At 39.4% G+C, this 6,173-nt stretch overlaps 1 long non-coding RNA gene across 1 annotated transcript; it reads left to right on the top strand.

The window, feature by feature from the left end:
* The first annotated feature begins 2,276 nt into the window (after positions 1-2,276).
* LOC113077423 (uncharacterized) lies at positions 2,277-5,667 on the top strand. Its single transcript, XR_003281333.1, has 3 exons — positions 2,277-2,676; positions 4,681-4,891; positions 5,387-5,667. It is a non-coding gene; the product is annotated as an uncharacterized LOC113077423 (long non-coding RNA).
* Positions 5,668-6,173: the final 506 nt, after the last annotated feature.

Below are 6,173 nucleotides of genomic sequence, written 5' to 3'. Positions count from 1 at the left end.
CGTGAGGACCAAACACAGCAGAACAGTAGAAAACGTCACTCCTTTTATTATTTCTCTTTTACTATAGCGATTTATTTTTAGATACGTGATCTGAGTCTTTCATAGAGTTGTTTTATAAACGCAGTAACTTTGAAATCAGCTCTGAAAGTTCCTGTAAGTGTTTAAAAACGAATTATGATTTAATAACGTGTTGAATGAATTTGGTAAGAACGGTATTCTATGTTTTTTTACATAGAGGTTATTAATATAGACTGAAGTATAGTAGTTTTTTTTTTTTTTTTACAGTGTAAAGGTGATCTTATGGTGCATTGCTCGTTAAAGGATGTTAATATAATATAGAAACTTCGGAGCCTGTTCGCGACTCGGTTGATTCAGATCGGCACTTCGGAGCATGTACGCGACTCGGTTGATTCAGATCGGCACTTCGGAGCCTGTTTGCGACTCGGTTGATTCAGATCGGCACTTCGGAGCATGTTCGCGACTCTGTAGATTCAGATCGGCACTTCGGAGCCTGTTCGCGACTCGGTTGATTCAGATCGGCACTTCGGAGCATGTTCGCGACTCTGTTGATTCAGATCGGCACTTCGGAGCCTGTTCGCGACTCGGTTGATTTAGATCGGCACTTCGGAGCCTGTTCGCGACTCGGTTGATTCAGATCGGCACTTCGGAGCCTGTTCGCGACCTGGTTGATTCAGATCGGCACTTCAGAGCATGTTCGCGACTCTGTTGATTCAGATCGGCACTTCGGAGCCTGTTCGCGACTCGGTTGATTCAGATCGGCACTTCGGAGCATGTTCGCGACTCTGTTGATTCAGATCGGCACTTCGGAGCCTGTTCGCGACTCGGTTGATTCAGATCGGCACTTCGGAGCCTGTTCGCGACTCACTTGATTCAGATCGGCACTTCGGAGCATGTTCGCGACTCGGTTGATTTAGATCGACACTTCGGAGCCTGTTCTCGACTCGGTTGATTTAGATCGGCACTTCGGAGCCTGTTCGCAACTCGGTTGATTCAGATCGGCATTTCGGAGCGTGTTCGCGACTCGGTTGATTCAGATCGGCACTTCAGAGCATTTTTGTGATTTTTTTCAAATTAAGATCTGTACATCAGAGCAGGAAGTTTTTGTCAAACAGTTAATTTGTGATAAATGAATATTTGACCTGAGGCTTTTTTTTTAACCTGTCCATGTGATTTTTAATTGATTTCAATGACTTTTGGAAGTCAATACTTCTTGTACCTCAGTTGCATGTGTTGTGTTTTATGAATTGTGGATGGATTAATCAACTGAGAAATAAAGTTGAACATAAATTATCATGAACTCTTAAAGATGATGATGTAAAGGTGATCTTATGGTGCATTGCTCGTTAAAAGGATGTTAATATAATATAGAGGAAGATCAATCTTAATTATTCTTACTATATTAAAATGCATTCATTTTTTACATTCCTTGGTTGAAGTTTTCAGATACTTCGGAGCCTGTTCGCGACTCTGTTTATTCAGATCGGCACTTCGGAGCCTGTTTGCAACTAGGTTGATTCAGATCGGCACTTCGGAGCATGTTCGCGACTCTGTTGATTCAGATCGGCACTTCGGAGCCTGTTCGCGACTCAGTTGATTCAGATCGGCACTTCGGAGCATGTTCGCGACTCTGTTGATTCAGATCGGCACTTCGGAGCCTGTTTGTGATTTTTAAAAATTAAGATCTGGACATCGGAGCAGGAAGTGTTTGTCAAACAGTTAATTTGTCATAAATGAATATTTGGACGTGAGGCTTTTTTTTAACCTGTCGATTGGATTTTTAAATGATTTAAATGACTTTTGGACCTTTAGTCTGCAGTGGTGAGAAACCAGGACTCTTATTTTGAAAACTGAAATGAGGAGCTGTGTGCGCGCCTGCGCCCTTACATCTGCAAAGCATTTGATGAGAAGGTTTACGGATTTTTCCGCATAAAATTGTCCTTTTATTTTGCAGGTGTTATTGTTACAACAATTTGATAATATGCACACGAGATCTGTAATTTAAATGTATATGTTCATACCGCTGATATTTCGGGTATTAGCGATCGGGATTGTGAATATGTTGATATGCAGACTGTCCGCCATTTTTGAACGCTGTAACACGAGGTGATTGTGAAACGCGTTTAATTCTATTCAAATTGAATCCAGTTACAAAGTTATAGTGTTCATTATGAGTTTACTTCAAATTTGTGTTTGGTTTATTAAGTTATATATACGTATAAAGATTGGATGCACTTATTTAGCAGAACTGTCTTCTCTGTCTAACGTTACTTGGGCTTCTGCGCGGGGTCTGTAACATCAAGAAATATATAATATATTTATGTGCACTGAAGGCTATGCTGTGAGCAGCCACAAATAGTATTGTGCTGTAAGAACATAGACAATGTACATGTATGCAATTTGTTATGAATTATATATAGAGAGAGAGGGATGTTTTCTCTCTATTTTGTGATGTTAAATAAAATGGTATCTTCACATCGTTTTACATTTCTGCTGCTGTAGTCTGCATTGCTTTTGCATGGTGACGTATGAATAGTTAATACAATAGCAATTGTATTTTTGCGTAAGCTGTTTTTGTGTTTGTTTCAGATCAATGGACAACTTTGTCATTAACACTTTGACAGACCTTGTGACTTGTCTAAAGATTTAACATTAGAGGTAAGAAATTTATTTTCCCATCCACCGCATATCAAGTCTGTATTGCTACTCAAGCCCTTTTCAGACATGGATTCTTATGAAATATAATTTTTCAGCAGTACTTTAAATTAGTAGTTTGAATTATAGTACATAAAGATTATGGCTGTGCGATATGAAAAAAAAAAAAACGTATCACGATTTTTTTGATAAATTTTGCGATTTTGATTTTAATCACGATTTTGACACACAGAGACATGCTTTACAGTCATAAATGCATTCAGTATAAATTGGGCCATAGGAACAGGCAAAACTAACTAGGTAAAAAGCAATAAACTTAATATATTATATTTTTGTCAAGAATTATAAAAAATCGTCAGTAAGCTCATGATTTGTACTAAAAAAGTCTAGTCTGGCTATGTCTATTTGTATGTTTCTGCAAGGTCAGCAGACATTGAGGCTCTGGTTTGTTCCGATCCGAGCTCATGAGCGGAGAGCGCATTTATGAATATCCCAATCCGCTCACTCATTCCGTGCAATGTTGTTTTCGTCAACGATGACGATAACAAAATGATTTCATTGACGCACCTTTTTTTATGATGATAACACGACGATGACTAGCTAAAAATGGCTCTAATGTGACTAAAACATGACGAGACGTTTTCGAGTTTTCGTTGACGAGACGAAACGAAAATGATTATAAGTCTGACGTTCACAATGCATATCATTTCTGCCTATTTTGGAGAAGCACCCAGCTGCAGCCTGCAGATCGAGGCAGGACTGCACCTGGGACTGGGTTGCACATACTTTTAAATGCGCACCTGAGCAGCGCAGCACGCTGTGACTCCATGTTGCTTTGAGCACATCATTCTGCACCCGCGTTGTGCATACGCGCTTTGTGCACTGTGTTTTGAAGCGTTTCATATTATCATGGTTTTGCACACTGAAAGATTATTAAAAGCCTATATTTTTATACCTATCCTACACAATACATTTAAAATGAGCATAATTTAAATGTATATTATTTGTGTGTAGTGTAGGCTATATAAATGCATACAGTTCCTAGCTCTTGACATTCATATATAAATATAAAATTGTATTCGGTTCTAGGTTTGTAGTTTCACAGTTTTATATGGGTCGTCTATTGCAGTTTATTTTCTTATTGTACTTTAATGTTAGACTTAATCTGGTTTATGGGTTAATTTTACTCGGCTTAATATGTAGTTGAAACAACCCAGAATTGTAATTAATTTGACCCAACGTTTTGGGTAGAATATTTAACTCATCTGTAGGGTTAAAAATGATCAACTCGTCTTGCTGGGGTCAAATTACTGTTGGTCTGGTGCAATAGTGATCCAGTGAGTTGGGTTATAGAACAACCCAAGTTGGGTTATTTTTAACCCATTGTTCTGTGTGTATGGTGCATCGTCCGTTGCTTTTTAGAAAATTTATAAATTTTGACTGAAGTGCAGCCTAACCTATTTGCAGCAGCAACGCATTGTAGGATTGGTGGATGCCAACCGCTGTAAACACGAAGACGCACTGTGGACGTGTTTCCGTTTATTCAAGTATGTGCGGCAGTCATGGCGAGTCAAGGCGAGAGCAACACGAGTTTCTCAACGTGGAAATATGCTCATTATTTCACGTTAGTTGAGTATAAAGACAAACCTTTTAGTCAAATGTAAGCTGTGTCTTTCTGGTTGGAATGTCCTATCCTTCGAATTTCCAATCCGTGCGCTCAGATTTTGTAAACCATACCCTCGGCTTTTGAATCTTTACCCACAAATTCATAATCTGCGCGCACACTTTCGCAATCCATTCCCATGGATTTGTAAACTGTAGTCGAATGCAGCTCGAGCTCGAGGCCGTGGAGGAGCAGATTCGTGACCTGGAGGTGAGGCAGGTCCAGCTGAGAGAGCGGAGAGCCGCGCTGGAATCATCCCGGGCTGACGCTCACAAGTCCGGGGTAAGTATACAGCGTGCTGCTAACAGTCCCACCACGTCTACTCCGTGTGTTTCTCTGCACAGGCCCGGTGCACCCAGGACGCGATCTTCCCAGATGTCCTTCACTCCGACGCCAGGAACGGATTGTGAAAAACAGACACTGCTATTTGTTAATAACTGGAATCTTTTCTGGGAGCGTCCTAGACTGTTTCGCGCTGATGGATTACACCCCAGCAGAGTCGGAGCGGAGCTGCTTTCTGACAACATCTCCAGGACACTTCGCTCCATGTGACTAGTAAGACAATTCTCAAATAACTATTAAGATTACATTTGTTCCACCCGCTTAAATGATAAAAGAGCTTGCGCTGTAAAAACTATTAAGACTGTGTCTGTTCCCCGAATATTGAGGTACCCTAACTAGCCTTCTACCACGCTACAACCCATCACGCACCCTAAGGTCACAAAACGCTGGACTTTTGGTAGTTCCTAGGATAGCAAAGTCAACTAAAGGAGGTAGAGCTTTTTCACATTTGGCTCCCAAACTCTGGAATAGGCTTCCTGATAATGTTCAGGGTTCAGACACATTCTCTCTGTTTAAATCTAGATTAAAAACGCATCTCTTTCGTCAAGCATTTGAATAATGTATCTTAAATAGTGAGTGTAGTTGCATCTGATCAAATGCGCATTTTTATTCTTAAGCTTGGGTTAAACTAATTTATTTTACTTTGTTGGAACAGCAGCTATGCTAATGATGTCTCTATTTGTTTCTATGTTTTGCCATGGTAACTAGGATTTACACAAGCTCCATTCTGGATCCAGAACACCTTACAACCGAATCAGGAAAAACTGCCTTTTCTTATTTAGCATCTTGGGGGTGGAATAATCTACAAAAAGAGCTAAAGTTAGAAAACCTTATTTCCATAAATGAATTTAAAACTACTGTAAAGAGTGTTGTGATGAGACATGTTCTTGTTTTTCTTAAGAGTCTCATTGTGTTATATATTTTTTAATATTTTGTTCTTCTTTTATCGTGAAAATGTAATTTGGTGTTATGTATGCATTTGTTGTGATTTGGCTGCTACCTTGAAATGAATCAAATGAATCGGGAATTCGAAGCGGGTTCGCGTATCATTTGAATCAGTTCGGGAATTCGTAGCGGGTTCACGAATCATTTGAATCAGTTCGGGAGTTCGTAGCGGGTTCGTGAATCATTTGAGTCATCATAGCTGTATATGGATAGGCATTTTTAACTAATTTAGTAGCTAGTTCTAATTATGTTTTCCAAGCGTGTTTAGGTGTGATATGTGAACTCGTATTTTTAATTTGAGTCTTCTTTCTAACTCCATTCCTAAAAGTTGGAAAGCAGCCTATGTTCTCCCTTTACATAATTAGTTAGATAAGAAACTTAAAGTCAAGCTCGGCTTCTATTTCAGAAACAAATCTAGCTTTACTTTTAGTGCTAGGAAGAAACTTGTGGAAGCCACTTTTCTGCCTGTAATTGATTGAGATGAATTGGGGCTGGGATAAACGATTATTTTTTAAACGATTAATCTAGCGATTATTTTTCCGATGCATCG

This window comes from Carassius auratus, unplaced genomic scaffold (genome assembly GCF_003368295.1).
Source record: "Carassius auratus strain Wakin unplaced genomic scaffold, ASM336829v1 scaf_tig00022568, whole genome shotgun sequence".
Taxonomy (NCBI): Eukaryota; Metazoa; Chordata; class Actinopteri; order Cypriniformes; family Cyprinidae; genus Carassius; species Carassius auratus.
Note: the sequence above shows the minus strand (reverse complement) of the source record. Positions and strands in the feature narration are given on the sequence as shown.